The sequence below is a fragment of the Euprymna scolopes genome, chromosome 33, assembly GCF_053919585.1.
Source record: "Euprymna scolopes isolate OS-2025 chromosome 33, ASM5391958v1, whole genome shotgun sequence".
Taxonomy (NCBI): domain Eukaryota; kingdom Metazoa; phylum Mollusca; class Cephalopoda; order Sepiida; family Sepiolidae; genus Euprymna; species Euprymna scolopes.
The window spans coordinates 45,572,151-45,590,922 of record NC_136514.1 but is presented as its reverse complement, the minus strand read 5'-3'; positions in this window follow the sequence as shown (position 1 = coordinate 45,590,922).

Here is an 18,772-nt window from a genome sequence, read left to right as displayed (position 1 = left end):
CTTTTACAAGATGATCACACCTGCAATACGATATGAGAATACGGAATATTGGCTTAAGACAAACATTTTTCTTTCACTAAGGGTCGATATTTTATTATACGAAATTAATAAGAAACCTTTAAAAAATATTGATGCGTTAGTCACCTTTTATTAGCTAAGTAAAATTTTCCTCATTCTTCATGATGGATATATGTACATATACGCGCACACACGCACCCACACATGCACATACACACATAACACACACACACACACACATATATATACATTCATATAAGAACAAGTAGCTAATATAACATGGTAAAAAACACTTTGAAAAAGAGTTAAAAACATAGTTTATTTTAAAATAAAATAAGTGGATACGCCTTAATCCGCGGAGTTTCAAAGAAATACTTGTCTTCTCATCAGCGGGTAGGATTTATCAAAATGCTGGAACGGATTTTGCTTGACAAAAGTATTTACTGAAACTGCAACTAAGTCATATATCTTACTTGGTAATACATATCGAAGCAGAGGGAATAGTGGGAAGAAAAGGCTAATTTCACGTGAATGGATAGTCTGGAAAAGGGTAAAATCTCCAATAACGGTAAAATTCAAAAATCCAGAATCCAACATATATATTTATATATATATATATATATATATATATATATATATATATATATATATATATATATATATATATAGTAATTTATAAAATATATATGGCGACTAAGCTACACTGAATATTCTTCGTTTCATCCACTGTAGGATTCGTCAGGCTTATGCGCGAATGTTGTGGTTGCTTCTTGTTTTTATATATGTTGAGGATTTCTATACACACACACACCCACACACACACACACACACACACACACATATATATATATATATATATATATATATATATATAATGGGGGTCGAACTGTCAGAGGGGCATCAGGCAGTTCTCTGATATTGAAATTAACAAACCGCGCGTTAGACGTGAAAGAACCAAAGCATCTGCACGAACATATTTGTATGAACTTTTCAGTTTTTTTATAATTTCCTTTTATTGTTCTCGCGAATTTAATAACGACAAATGCATCTGATCATTATTCCTAACATATCACATTGCTAATTAGCATGTATTGTTATATTCACAAAATAACTTACAATATAAAATAAAAAACAAAATGTATACAACACAAACAAGTGTTTACTGTTTGTAATAATTGCACTGCGGTGTTTTTAGATTGATTTAGCTTCCGCTATTTGGTTTGATTGTCCTCTACGCCGATTATTTAAAACCTATCACTATTAAATGCAAAACTGTTGATTGGTTTATTTTTTACAAGCAATTCTGTGGCATTTCTAAGAGTGAAGTTATCTGCCCTTTGTTTATATTCTAGTCGCTCCACATTTTGGGGCGTATTATTTGTAATTATTAACTAACTAGCAGTTCCGCCCGGCTTTGCTCGGGCCCTATGTGCAATCATGAATAAACACACTTTGTTTTCAGTTTTACTAGTAAATTATGTTCTTATTAAATTAGAGATATATGATATGGCAATACAATTTAAAGGATAAAAAATCTATCTAGCGCAGCGCCACATTTTGTAAAACTTTGTTTATTACTTAATGTGAGTCGCTTAATATGTTGTAATGCAATTTCTCCTTGCATGATTGTGATTAGTTGGTTACGCCATAAGTATCGATTAGTAGATTCACCTGGGAGAGACGTCAAAAGTACGCAAACCTCTATCTAGAAACACTAGCTGCGATAGGACAAACGTTCAGTCCAACGAATTGCCAGAACTCGAACAGAAGCAAGATCGCTCAACAACTTAAAACGGTATATATATATATATATATATATATATATATATATATATATATATATATATATATATATATATATATTATAAAGAAGTGAACCATCGCGTAAATTCAATCAACTAAAATAAGATGGAAAACGGGGTGAGGAAAAGAAAAAAAGAAAAAATAAATAAAATAAAATAATGGGGCAAGTTATATGTACAATTCACTAAAATAAATAAGTCGATTAAAAACAAGATCGTTAAAATACACCCGAAGCGCTTTTCGTTCAGACTAACATTTTCAAGGGGCATAATTCTGAAAATTATTATTTTTTAGAATATTTGGTAGTGGTATGGAGTAAGAGCGGAGAGGAGGTTAAAAAAAAAAACCTGACTACCCAAATAATTCTAATTGTAGCCGGAGGTTTCTCTGCTTGCACAAAGTAGGGGGGTTAGCAATGATGGCAAGTGCTTCGAGGACAGACAGGTGGAACTTTGTGCGTCCTCGGTACAAAACAGAAAAACACTCCGGAGAGAAAACAAGACCGCACTCCTTTTTATCGACCAAGTGTTGGCCGATAGACGATTCTATCAGTTGAGATTTTCTGGTGGTAGGTTGATGATCTCGGATGAAACGGGGAACATGTTGGGCGATTCTGACCTGAAGACGCTGGGTCGTCTTGCCTATATAGACGGCACCACACCGACATTGAAATTTATAAATAATGTTACTTGTTTGAGAGATAGACAAGACATCCTTACGAAATGAGGGAAAGGCGATTTTTGTGGAAAAAGCAATACGGAGCGATAGAGCACCAAAATTAGAAGACACTAGAGAGGAAATCTTATCGCAAATAAGTTGGCCTTCAGGTCCAATCCAGGGTAACTTAAGGTATACCGGAAATCTAAATGGACCGTATTTTGGTAGCTCAGAAAAGGATTGAATTTTTTTATTTATAACTAAGTTAACTAATGGAGGTGGATATCCATTAGTAATAAAAATCCTTTTAATTTTTTCAATTTCCACATCAATAAAAGGTGGGGAACAAATAGCAAGTGCCCGATGGGTTAGGTTTCTAATAAGATTAAGTTTCCTGGCTGTGGGTGCAAAAGAATCCCAACTTAGATAAAGACCAGTGAACGTGGGTTTTCTATAAATAGATGTCATAAAGGAAAACCCACGTTTAGAAACTAACACATCAAGGAAAGGAAGGGAGTTATCTTATTCCACCTCCATCGTAAATTTGAGAGACGGGTGTAAATTATTTAATAAGTGGAAAAAGGACACAGTTTCATCATGCGTTGCGAAACAATTAATTTGCACGCTTTAATCGCTATTAAATGCAAGACTGTTGATTTATTTATTTTTTACAAGCAATTCTGAGGCATTTCTTAAGAGTGAAGTTATCTGTCTTTTGTTTACATTCTAGTCGCTCCACATCTTGGGGCGTATTATTTGTAATTATTAACTTACTAGCAGTACTGCCCGGCTTGGCTCGAGCCCTATGTACTGTTCATAATATTATGTGCATATGTATATATTAAAAACGTGTGAATATGTAAAGTAATGCCTTTCTCTATAATAGTCTTCCTTAACTACCATAGAGAAAAGACAGATAGACATTTTCACTTTTATAGATATATATAGATAGCTAGATAGATAGAGTGAATGCAATATATAGTAATGATTTTAAAAGTATTAAAAAAAAGACTCATCACCACCACCGAGAATTGAAACCAAAACATTCAGCTCACGATTTATATCTCCTCTGTCGTCAATGACTGGGCTATGAAAACATGCGTACTGCGAGGCTACAAATTAAAGCATGAAGCAATAGCTACTACGTAATACATTCGTAATGCCGGCATTTGTCCTTCACCTGGCAATTTTTTTTTTTTTAATTTTCACACTTTTGCACAGATTTTTCCGTGCTAAAACCCAATTATAAAGTTTTGCATAGATTCAAATACCTTATATATGAAGTTTTATGTATGTAGACCAAAAACTCTAGTAGGAGTGTGCTATGCAGAATTCGTTAAAGAAAAATATATACGTATACATAAATATATATGGAAACAATTTTCTGTTTACTATAAACTTTTTACGCAAATACTATGCAAGTACAGATCATATAGAATATCTGCATGAATATAATTACACGTAATAGTTAATTAAAGATGATTATCCCATTAAAAACCCGAAGTAACTAATAGGGAATTAATTAAAATGATTGTTTAAAAGAATATGCAAATTAGCTAGTAGATACAATTCCACAACCCATATATAAGAAAATTGTATTTTCTTTTTCACATAAATAGAAAATAGGATTTTTAATATGAATATCAATGCACACAAAAGAAAAACGAAGTTATAGCAGTATAGATTATTTAAATATTTTTAATTATTATTTTTTACGTGTATAAAATCATCCCTATTGATACGCGTGTTCCTGGCTTTTTAGCCTTCTTCAATAAAGGTCAGGATCGAACTCATGACATAAGTATCCGTATTCAGATACTTAACAGTGTACTATTACAAATAAACAAATAGGAGAATAAATAAACTAATACATCCGCACGCAATCAACCTTGTTCTCAACACAGCTGAAACTTCACTGCCATGACCTGTTTACAAGGTAAAAAAAAAAATCTGCGTTTGCTGTAAGTTGATTTTCGTTTTTCATTAAGAATTCAGCTTTCGAAAATAAGCGTTCTTGTCTGAATAGGTCTCTAGTTACTAAATACTAGAAGACCGAAACATGCTCATGATCGTGTAGCAACAAATTACTGCTTATGTAAAGAAAAATTGAAAATGTAACTTACTCTACTCCGTATTGAGCACTCTTGTATTGGCCTCGTTATATTTCACTGGTTACCCTTCCTTTGAACAAATAGCAACCTCAAATTATATATATATATATATATATATATATATATATATATATATTAAATTGATGTTTATTTTATATATATATATATATACATACATAAATATATATATATATATATATATATATATATATTAGAATTAAGTAGGAACTTTATAATATGTAAGAATTGATGTAAAATTAACTGCATAATAGTGTATACGAAATCTTCATGGATTCAAATATAATATGTAAGCGTATTTTACGACAAGGCTACGTTCGGCGTCTCTTCTAGCTTAGATAAATACTTTTGCAGTCTTAACACAAGAGGTAAAATAATATCAGGGCGTCTCCATTTAGAATTTCACAGAATGCTAACATCAATATATTACATATAAAATAGTCCGTTCTGGAATTTCCACAGGTTCCGCTAGTGTACATAAATACTGAAAGGCAAAGCATTAATACGGGGGATTCGGAAAGCTAACGGAGCTTGTGCGTTGGCTAGACAAAAACACTCACACCTTTGTATGTTCTTGTTCGTATGTTTTTCTACTCTGTTCCTGTGTTCTGTTTTTGTTGTAACTTTTTAACTACAGTTATAACAAGCCAAAAACTATACGGTCCCCGACTGATGCCTTTGTCGTGTTTTTGAATACAAGTTAATGAAGCAACTTTACTAAAAGCCTTATAACCATGACAGTGTATTGCTTAAGTTTTTTGAAAATATATATTCTAGTTGTTACATTTTTGGAGGGTTTCACATTTTTTATTTTTTTGTTATTTTATTGATAAAATAAAATTGGTAAATAAATCAAAACAGATATAAAGTAATCACACATTAAATTACAAAACAAAATGATCACTAAATGGGCTGGGAAGCCACATTGCTGGTAAAGAAGAAAGTTATTTATCAAGAATTAAGTCCAATATACCACTTTCAATTCTGTTGTTTCCCCGAAAAGTTATCGTCTATTCAAATCGGAATCATACAGTTATCACATGGTACGTTAAAATATGAAACAGATGTCGGAATTAACTAAAATACTTCAAATTTATTTACAGCAGCAATTCCAACATTCATACTACACTTGGAACAATAGCGACAACACCAAAAACAATAGAGTGTTCGTAACCCATTCAAACAACAGAGAAAATTAAATGATTAACTTTCGGAAGACCTATTTTCCAGGACCCTAAAATTATCAAGTTCAATGTTTTTTTTTTTTCTTTTTCAATTGAAAGAATTACAAATTTACCCTCTGAATTAAAATACACCCCGGACATTGATTCAACGTTTTTTTAAATTTATTTACGTATGTTTTAAAATACATTTGCAGAATTATATAAACAATCGTTCCACGCAGAAATACTCACGTTATTGTAACAAAATTTAGGAACACGGGAATTTAATCTTTCCAATGTAATTTAGTGAAACATTAAGAAGCTTATCGAGAATATTTGATAAAATGAGATAACATGTATCATGAACGATATAAGTGTTTAAACATCGTAAAAAAGGAGGACGAGGATTAAGTCATATATGCAGATGTAACATAATTGGTATGAAAGCATGGGAGCTGTAAGTATGCTGGTTTTCCGAAAAAAAAAAACATATGCAAATTAGGAAATGTTCGAGATGAAAAAGAAAAAAAGGGACACTACGTGGTTTGGGAAAAAAAGTAAACGCTGAAAAAGTGAAGGCGAGAATGGGCTGGCTGTGGCCAGCGTATGGTCGGAAGAAAGAGAAATGGACATATGTCAGCGAGAGACATTTTAATTGTGTTGTCAAGGCGGTAGAGTATTGTTAATACATGCTTTTGTTAAAAAGAACAAAATGCCGAACCGGATTTATTAATTTTTGATTGTTTTCTCCTTTTAGACCCTGCCGGTTGGCTTGGGTGTTTGAGAGAAGTTTCAACTCTAACAAACACGTGTCGAGCGAGACGGCCACGTAACACAGGTATGATTAATTTAATTTACATTATTTATCCAACGACAAGTACAAATATCAAATTGTTGTCTAAGGATCTAAACGACACCGAACGATAAAGAAATTATATTAAGAATTCGTAGCACTGAACCAAAATATTATGATAGAAATGACAATGGGTAATTCCAGCGTCTAATAAATATTAACAAAGATAATAATCTGATTGAGAAAAAGGAGGATGTTAAGGATACAGACTGTGAGATAAAATCGAATTAAAGTAAAGAAAAAAAACGATATATTCCATGCGTGTGTTTAGAAGTATATAAAAAAGGATTGTTTATTTAAATATTAAATATGTTTAAAATGTCGGCATGCAAGACTATACTTCCGCATTGCCTGACGAAAGAGAGATGAGTAAAAACAAAATGGCAATCGAAGGTAATCGTAATTATGTCTTGAAACGAAATGAAAAATGGTAAAATAATGGAGCTAAACATGAAAAAGGGGTGCAGACTGTAAAATTGTTATTCGATTCAGGACATTACATCTAAGTAATTAACCAACAACCTTGGAGAAAATAGGGTTTCACGGTTAAATAAATGAGGATTATTACGTCTTTCAAAAGATGAACCATTTTAAGATTCATCTGCACTACTTAAATGCTAGGTTTATTTATAGTGTATTTTATTTTAAAAAAACACCTAATATTTTGCTGATGAGGAGACTTTGTTTTCATAAAAAAACTATATGCTAAAATTATTGTCCTTGACTCAATGACTGTCAAAATAAAAACATCGATTCCGAAACGATCGTACAATTTATTGACTTTGTTGTGCTACTTATGAAACGGATTTTTAATTTTTAATTTTTAATTTTAATTTTGAATTATACATTATAAATAACCTTACAATATATATATATATACATATATATATTTATATATATATATATATATGTATATATATTATTTTAATATTAAAGCATAAACATTTTTTAAATATTTCTATAGGGGGTTATCAGGTAAAAATTATAGTTTAAAGTAGAAAAACATTGTACCATTTCGTGAAATGGGAAAAGACTTAAAAATCGAAAGTGTGTCTACTTCCTCGTGCAGAAACTATTTTTTTGTCTTAACTGGATTGTATTGTACGACCTATACACATAATTGATGAATTCTTTCTGTAACAAAGTAAACGTCGAAGAGAAAAATAAAGTCTAATCAAAGGGAAAATGTATTTCAGATTTAAATAATGAATTTCCACATGTTTTTTTTATATATCGAAAGGACTTAGAATGTGCGCAAAGACAGAAGTTGAAATCAAAATAAAAAAAAAACATGTCAACCCCATTTTTAAACACCAAAAAGTACGTTTTCGAGGCAATAAAAGAATTTAAAAGATTGAAATGAAATGGTGCAAAAGACGATTCCTGTGATTAGGCGTGTATATATATATATATATATATATATATATATATATATATATATATATATATATATATATATATATATATATACGGGGGGCATGCAATCAGTAATGCCCCTGTCCCACTTCCAGTGGTATGATCTAGCTGAAATTTTGCATTTGCAATGATTTAGATCTCTACGGGTGATGTGTCAAATTACATCTCTGAACTAATTGTTGTTTCTGTTTTACAGGTGTTTGAATTGAGGCAGGTGTTAAATGGAGCCTGTTAAAGTCGAGCAGTGATCCGGTTTTTGTATTTGAAAAGACGCCCACTACAAAAGACTTTTGATGAAATGAAAGAAACTTATGATGATAATGCACCATCATTTGACCGTGTAAAACGCTGGCATCGTGAATTAAAACATGGTTGGAAGTCTGTGGAAACAGCTCCCAGATCTGGTCACCCCCCTTCTGCCATTGATGAGGCTTCTGTCCGTCAAGTTGAGGCTGCCATTTTGGAAGATCGGCGCATTACTATTCGCTAAATAGCCCAAGATGTCAAGATTAGTACAGGGTCTGTGGAAATTATCATTCCTGACCATTTGCATATGCATAATGGGTCTGCCAGATGGATTCTCAGGTTGTTCACACCATTCCAGAAGCGAGAACACGTCGAATACTCGAGGATGAATTTGGAGAGGAGCAAAGAATATGAGTCAAAGTTTTCAAAACACTGATTACACAGGATGAAACCTGAGTCGATCACTAGGATCCAGAGACCAAAGCACAGTCAATGCAGTGGAGGCACTTGGACTCACCACCTCAAAAGAAAGCAATGGCGCAGTCCTCCGCTGGAAAGGGCATGCTCACAGTCTTCTGGGACCAGGACGGAGTAGTGATGACAGGTTTCCTGGCAAAGGGTACCACAATTACAGAAGCTTATTATGCTTCACTTTTGAGGAAATTAAGGGAAGCTATCAAAATCAAGAGGCGGGGCTAGAACAGCAAAGGTACCCTCCTCCTGCAAGACAACGCTCCGGTCCACAACTCGCATGTCGCCAGGTCAGAAGACACGGACTTGTGGTTATGAAATCCTCTGCCATTCTCCCTACTCTCCTGACCTTTAACCCTCTGAATTCCACCTATTCCCAGTCATGAAGTTGTTTTTGAAAGGAAAGCGTTTCCCAGATGTTGCAGCCTTGATTTCTGAAGTCACGTCGTGGTTGGAGGACACACCTGGGGTGTTCTACAAAAACGGTCTCCAGAGCTGCATCAAACGAGTGGAGAAATTCAAAACTCTGGATGGTTCCGATGTAGAGAAAGGCTAATAACTGTGCCAAGTTTCGTTGCTCTACTTCTTTGGGAAGTTGGTCAGGGGCATTACTTATTGCACGCCCCTCATACATATATATACACATATATGTATGTATATGTATACATATATGTCACATATGTGTGTATATGTATACATATATATCTATACATATATGTATACATATACATATATCCATATATGTATGCATATACATACATATATATATATGGATATATGTATATACATACATATATGCATATACATATATGCACACATATATGTATATGTACATATATACATACACATATGCATATACATATATGCTCACATATATGTATATGTGTGCATATATATATATATATATATATATATATATATATTGATTGATTGTTGGAGAGCTATTGGCTACACATTAGCAAACGTGTTTCAATGACCCCCATCAGGGAAAATCACCTCATCAGGTGGATGGTTTTTGGCCTGATGTGATTTTCCCTGCTAGGGGGTCATTGAAAAACATTTGCTAATGTTTAGCCAATAGCTCTCCAACAATCAATATATTGCTCTGTTTCATGCATTGAGCACTCTTTGGAATGACATATTGTGTTGTTGTTATGAGTTACTGAAAATTTCTACCAACAGTATAATAATAATAATAATAATATATATATATATACAAACGCATATTAACATATATACACATATATATACATACATATATACAGATATATACATATGAATTAAATATATACATATATATAAACACACACATATATATATATATATATATATATATATATATATATATATATACATGACTGTTAAAAGCCCATAGATATCATTTACGATGTAAAGAATATATATTCACTAAATTAAATGGTTGTAAACTGTTCTCAATGATAACCTTCTAAGGGGCTTTTTTTCCCGGTAAATTATTGTAGAATGTTTTAAGAGTCTAATAATAAACGCTTCTATGAGTTGTAAGACTTTATCGTGTTTATTTTTAGACTGCATGCACGCCAAGCATATACAAGGAAACATTAGTCACATTATTTGATTCCATCGCACTACTGTTCTCAACTGCAATGTTATTTCACGTTTCGATCGATGTAACTTCCGATTTTCTTCATGTTTATGTTGTTTAACCAAAGAGTATTTTTTTAGAACTCAAAAACTTGCCAGAATTTCAAACGAAACCATTTATTAGTTCCAGAGGGGTAGAATGCTATTGTTACGTAAACCATGACTGGATAAAATCCTAAGGAATTCCCAATTGCATTTTGTGGTCCACCCCCATTGAGAATAAGATCTAAAATCTTAAGGAGAATATATTTTTTACAAAAACACTGCGCTACGTGTTCTTTTCTAGTCCAATAATTTCTATTAACCTTAAACCTATTTCTAATTGAAAATATCTACAATTCTAGTCAAAGAATTTTAGTCTTAAACATATTTCTTGTTAAAAACATTACTATTTAGTATTACTATTTATTACTATCTCTATTTCTCTCTCGCTATATATCTATATATATATATATATACATACAAATATATTCATATATATATACATATATATACATGCATATCTGTATATAATGTATCTATGTATGTATATATATGTATATATGTATATATACATATCTATATATATATATCTATATAAATGTATATATATATGTATATGTATAATATATATATATGCATATATATGTATATATATGCAAATATATGTATATATGTATATATATGTATATATATATAATATGTATATATAAACAGTTATATGTTTATATATATATGTATATATATGTATGCGTATATATATGTGCATATATGTATGTATATGTGCATATATGCATATATATGTATATATACACTTATATATATCTGTATATATATGTGTATATATGAGTATATATATATATGTATATATGCATATATATGTAAATATATGATGGACTCTCCCCCGTCGATTTCGACGTATGAGCTTCGGACAACCCATATTTCTAAAACTCATTTATGCTTTATCTTCTGATGACTTTTTAGTCCAGCAAGGTACTTGCAAACAAGGCCACAAACAGAACATGAATGTGGATTTAACGCTGCAGATAACGGTGCGGCTGCTAGTCGTTTTGCTCTTACTCTGTTTTCTTTCAGTTGGCTTAAGCTTTCAGATTGAAACCTCTGGAGACCTTCAAATCACCTTGATCTCTATCCTTTTCGGTCATTCACCTCATCTTCAAGACTCCTGTATGGTATGTTCACTGCAGACAAGTTACTCTTCAACTTGTCGTTGTACCTAAGCCAAGGACGTCCGACAATTCTTTTACCACCCTCAAATTGACTGTACATCGCAATATTTGGAATTCTGTCATCGGGCATCCTCAATACATGACCAGCCCACCGCAATTGCGATTGAATAAGGAATGATTCAATGCCAGATATTTTGCATTTTGTGAATAATTCGGCATTTGATACCTTGTCGCGGAGGCTAAGACCACATATGGAGCGTAGACAGCTTTTGTGGAAAACGCCCAGCTGATTAATGTGATGTCTGCATGGGGTCCATTACTCAGATCGATAAAGAAGAATGGAAAGAACAACAGCACGGTAGGCAAGGGTTTTTGTGTCTAGTCGAATACGCCTTTCGTTCCGCAAGCGATGGCGAAGACTTCCAAAGGCAGAAGTGGCCTTAGCAATCCTGTTGACAATTTCATCATCAAGAGAACCGCCCTGGTTCACCTTGCTACCAAGGTAAGGAAAGGATTTACATAATTGATATCATGACCGTCGACTTTCAGTTTGTGCGCAGGAAATCTATACTCTGGTGGTTTTTGCTTTACGCCTTCAACTTGTTTTGGAGTAGGGTTTGACTGATTCACTACCTCAGTCTTTCCTATGCTAATTGTCAGGCCAAAGGCCTTGCACGCGGCGGAAAATCGATCAAGAAGAACCTGGGCTTCTTCAAAGGATGTGGCTACCAGTGCGGCATCGTCAGCGAAGAGCAAGTCGCGAATAATTTCGATGCGAAGAAGAGTCTTGGCCTTAAACTGTTGATGGTTAAATAAGCCACCGGATGACCGAAATTGAAACTTGACACCAGTGTCCAAATCATCAAATGCATGTTTCAGCATTAGTGAAAAGAAGAGCGCAAAGAGGACTGGCGCCATTACACATCCCTGTTTGGTCCCATTCGTAACATCAAATGGATCAGACATCATACCATCTGAGACAACATTGGCCTTCATCCCCTTGTGAAAGGAAATTATCACGTTCAGCATGTTTTCTGGAATACCAAGCTTTCTTAAAACTTGTCAAAGAGCATCGCGATCCACAGTGTCGAAGGCCTTCGTCAGGTCAACAAACACCATATATAATTCCTGATCTTTCTCACGGACCTTTTTTGCCACCTGACGTAAGGAAAATATCATGTTAATGGTGCCGCGACCCGACAGAAACCCATACTGGGACTCCGGATACACCTTATTAACGAGACGATTTATGATTCGGTTTAGAATGAGCCTAGCCAGAATCTCTCCTGCAATTGAAAGCAGAGATATCCCCCGATGGTTGTCACAGACATTTTTGACTCCCTTATTTTTGTAGAGATGCTTGATGCAGGCATCTTTGTAGTCCTGTGGAACTTTGCCTGCTTTCCATATCTTTACAAAAAAAACCTTGAGGGTGTTGATGTAACTGATGATGTTGAATCTCCTTGGAAAGCAGTGCGAGAAGCAACTCATGCTGTAGCAGTAGAAGTCCTTGGAATACCGAAGAGAAAACACCAGGATTGGTTTGACGAAAGTGACGATGAAGTTAATGCACTGATTAATCAAATGCACTCATCTCACAAATGTTGGATTGAGGACAAAAACTCAACAGTGAAGCACACGGCCTACAAAAAGTGTAAAGGTGAGGTACAACGAGCTGTCCGAGCTATGAAAGAACAATGGTGGTACAATAAGGCAATTGCACTGCAGGGAGCTGCTGACAGCAAGAACACGGAAGCCTTCTATGATAGCCCGAAAGAGGTATTTGGTCCTCAGAAAAGTGGTGCTTCCCCATTAAGCACAGCCGATGGAGAGCCATTGCTGACTGATAAATCAGATATTCTCAATCGTCGGAAGGAGCACTTTGAAACTGTCTTAAACACCTCATCTGTCATTGACGGCGATGTCGTGTCCTCTATTCCTCAGAATCCAGATATTCCAGAATTGTCATTGGAACCTGCTTATCAGGAGGTATGGGAATCCATCAAACGAATTGCTTCTGGCAAGTCCCCATCACCAAATGATCTAATTCCGCCTGAAGTGTACAAGCATGGTGGGCATGTGCTGGTAAAAAAGCTCCATGCTCTCTTTGTAAAGATATATATATATATATATATATATATATATATATACATAATAAGTATATATATATATCTATATACACGTATATTATCTCCATATATATATATATATATATATATATATATATGTATATATATATATATTGATAGATTGAAGTATTTATATGTATATATATATATATATATATGTTGTGAGATTTTAGTGGAATTTCTATTATGTCTGGTCCAGATATCTATAAACTGATGTCATGCTCTTTGAATAGTTATTTTGGTGGAATTTTTCTTTTAAACTGTTCATCTTCTGTTGATATGTATTTCTGTTACTACACACTGCTTTTGTTTGGTGTTGTATTTGATATAATATATGTTCGGATAGACCAGTCATTATAATGTTCTACTATAAAATTAAGATTGAAGGTTCAATTCTCAGTGTGAGTGATCGAAAAATACAATTGCGAATTTCCGACTGAAAGAACAGAAGCATGTTCACCCCGTAAAATAAATAAAATGTTTTGTTCGAAATTCTGTCCAAAATTCCCGAGTTCGACAATATATACCTGAAGAAAGTGGGAGGTTACAACGTTGAGAATATGACCCTCCAGATTAGAACTGTAGTCAGATGAATCAAAATAATATGAATAACCAATCCTCATCTCTAAAATTCAGAAATGCAAACGCATATTTTGAATATTCAGTTTAAAGCGAGAATAAGACTTAACACGAAGCTCCTGTTGGAGCAATATTTTAGAGAATTGAAGAATACGTATGCATGCGAATTAGATTTCATGAACTATTTCTAGTGTATAATCCTAACTTAGATTTTGACCAAATTTCGTAATAGAATTTTAGTACTAAAAGACATGAAACATTAAAGGCTTAAACATACACCGTCCGTTGAAACATTGAACAATATTTCAATTCAATGATAACACGTTATTTTCATTGATTTTAACTATTGTAGATAAAATTCTATACAAATCATTTGCAGCTGACTTGGATGATTATTCCTATAGTTCTGTTCCTAAAAGAATTTCAAAGGAAATGTGTGTGTATAACACATATATTATACATATATGTACATATATGTATCATACATATATATATTTACATAGTTACTGATGTACACACACATATATATATATATATATATATGTGTGTGTGTGTATATACATATGTATGCTGCTTAAATTACGTAAAACAATGAACCACATTATAAGTGAATGCAGCAAACAATTCAAACAGAATATAAAAATAGCAAAATTAAGTGGGAAAGGCAGTGAACTGGGATTTATGTAAACAACAGCCAGCATTCGTAACCCCCCAGACAAATGGTACACGCACAAAACGGCAGCAGTACTGTTAAAGGTAAGTAACAAAGCCCATGGTACATCGATGTACAAACAGATAAAGACTTGCAAGCAACAACACTGGATGTCATAATAGTATAACAAGTAGGAAAATCCTGCCAGATCGAGAAGAAAAGACCAACAGAGGAAATGCCAAAGAGACAGAGAAGCTGAGAAAATACATGGAAGTAAAGGGATGTAAAGCATGGAGAAAATCAAGATAATGTTTAAACCACTATGAAAAATTCAGAAAATCTTGAAACAATAATTGGGGAGATTGGATTTATGAAAGAAAAAAAATTATGAGAAATGTATAAGCCAATCAAATTCTCAATATAATTTTCTTTTTTTTATGCTTGGCAAAAATGTTTTATGGCTGATTAGTGAATATTTTTATGCAAAGTTGTTGACTCAAATGTTAAAAATCATATTTCTACGATTCTGAGAATTTTGACTTGCTGAAATATCCGACTCTTGACTACTTAAAGTCTTTCAATATTCAGGGCTTTTAAAAAAGATCTACGATCAAAGTTATGTCCAATCAATGTATGACTGACTTCTACTGTTTGTCATATAAAAACAACGCGTAAAGTCACTTGAATCAGTAGGAGCCGGCTAATTTTTATGCAAATATATTTTTAGATTGGCTGAGAAGATACAACGGATAACAATAATGAAAACGGTAGCACTACCACAAGAGCCTTGAATGCAGAGGTTAATGAAGATGAGTTAAAGGTTGAAGTACATTAAATCTACTACACTAGTATAACACAAAGGAAAACCACACAGAATTTAAATAATGAAACTGTATAAATTTATGTTGACTATCAACACACAAAGAAAAACATGCCTGCATCAAATGGTACCACACTGAAAAGTCTAGGAAGTTTAATGAGGATGTAAAGACCCAATAGAGAAAGCACTTACCAGACATCCACTGGATGAGTGTGAAAAGGATTGGGACCTGAAGGGTCGCATTTTACCACCCAAATTTCAGTGAATACCAATGATCGCTGCCATAAAAGAATCAATGGTAAACAGCTGTGGCGATAACGCAAATTTATTTTCAAAAGTTATCAGTAGTGGTAGAGAGTACTGGAAATCTGGGGAGACTTGTTATCACTCAGAATTCAGGTAATACCACAGATTGTTATCAAAGAGAAATCTTTAATGATAACCTATGTGAAGACTCGTAGTGAGTGATGTGGGAGAAATTGGAATCAAGGTAATGACTGGAAAAATACGACGAACAACAATCATGAAAACAGCTGAACTATTAAGAAATCCCCTTGAATGTGGAAACTAATACACAGAAGTAACAAATGCGGTCCAGAAAAACTGCTGCAACGGCAAAACATGAAATACTACATGGAACCAAGAACACTGAAACCGCATATCTATAAGTTCTCCAACTCAACCGTACGCCCATTACCACACCATTGCATCCTCCGCCCAAAACAGCGAGACCAAATAACCAAGTAAAGTCAAGGAGGAAGGAACGACCAATGAACTGACCAGATTTCAGCCGAATAAGTTCGAAGAGAACTAGGAACTTGGGGAGGCTTATTGCCACTCAAATTCCAGCAAAGACCTATAGCTGCTGCCAACGAAAATTCAATGGCAAGCAGCTGTTGCGATCATTCAAATTTATTTGCAAATGTTATCGAAAGAGGTGGAGAGTACTGGAAACTTTGGGAGACTTTTTGTCACTCAGCTTCCAGGGAACACCACAGAATGTTTTCTGGAAAAGATCTCTGAAGACCTGTGTGAAAGCTCCTTGTGGGCCAATAATAATAATAATAATAATAATAATAATAATAATAATAATAATAATAATAATAATAGGAATAGGAATAATAATAATCATAATAGTAATAGTAATAATAATAATAGTAATAATAATAGTAATAATAATAATAGTAATAATAATAGTAGTAATAATAATAATAATAATAATAATAATAATAATAATAATAATAATTTTATTCTAATGAAATAAACAAAAGATAAATGAGTCATAGTTTAGATGAAACCTTATCAATAGTTATCTTGATAGCCTCCATGATTGATAACAGTATATTCATCAGGCTTGGCACCATATAATTACCACATATATCTTGATATAATTGTCTTCGGTAATAAGTTCAGTCGATTCTCTGAAGAGAACAGTTTTCATGGGCAACTATAAATGAAATCCAGCATAATATTTGAATGTGATAGTTATGAACTCCGCCAGCAAAAGCACAAGGTGATACAATAAATATTTAATGTAATTTAAAGAAATCTAATAAAATAACAAAAACCAGATTATATAATAACATTTCTTGCATTAAAATTGGATCAGTTGAATAAATTTTGATAAGTTTTAAATTTGACTAGCAAGAAGATCAGACCTTCTTCTGGATCGAATGAGAATCGGCGAATATTCCACACTCCCAATATATATATATATATATATATATATATATATATATATATATATATATATATATATATATATATATATATATATATTGTAATCGAAAACACCGCTCATCTTTTAATAAAATTGCTTGCTTTCTGTAATCAGAGACTCAATGCGATACACGTTACACGATACATCAGAGAAAGCTCTCTGTGCTTCCCCACAGTGATTAGTCCACAATACATTGTAATATATATTGCACTGCACAGAACATAATGTCAGGTTTTATAAAATCATTTTATATAATAGTTTAAATTAAAGTTTAAATGCAAAACTTAAGCGCCATAGTTCAGTTGTGTTGATTTTATACGCCGCACCATTTTGCTTGTACAGTGATGACAGTTCTCAAAAGCACTTGGGACGTACACTTTGGTCAAAATCCGCAGCATTAAAAACAAAATCTATAAAAGAACACTTCCAGGCACATAAAGTACATTTGTGTAGTTTATTTTATATCAGTCCAACCGTTTCGCAGTTGATATGGAACGAAATCTCACATACACACACATACAGAATAACATTTATATTATAGTAGAGATAGAGATGTATTATTATTATTATTATTATTATTAATATTACTACTACTACTAATACAACTAATACTACTACTACTCTTAATAATAATAAATTATTAGACCTCCGCTGGATGAGAGCGAAGAGAAGTGGGATCTTGGGGAGGCTTAATGCCACTCAAATCCCAGTGAAGGCCAATGGCCGCTGTCAACGAGAAATAAATAGTGGGCGGCTGTTGGGATAATGCAAATTTATTTGCAAATGTTATCGAAAGAGGTGGAGAGAACTAGAAATCTGGGGAGACTTGTTGTCACTCAGCTTCCAAGGAACACCGCGGGCTGTTTTCAAGGGGACATTTTTGATGACCTGTGTGAAAGCTCCATGTGAGCCGATAACAATAATAATAATAAGAGGAAGAAGAAGGAGAAGAAGGATGAAAAACAAAAAGAATAGTTTTCCTTGTTAACATAAAGTGAGGGCATAATTCCAAATTGCTTGTTAAATATGTTTAAATACACGTGTCTTTTGCGTTAAATACACATTGTTAGTAATGTCTATGATAATTCTCACTTCGCTGAGACTTATAAAACGAGCCGTACGAAATTTCTGCTTGATCGACTTCCGGTGTTCCGAAAAACACTTCTTGAGTAAATGTTTAATCATGGTAACTATTCGCTATTAGTCCACTGAATTATGCATAGAAAGTATACCATAGTACTTCATACGCTGCACGTTATCATAGCAAACGATCAGCCAGAAAACTAAAGGTTTCCGCAAAAAACTTCCTTCGGCCAGACTAACA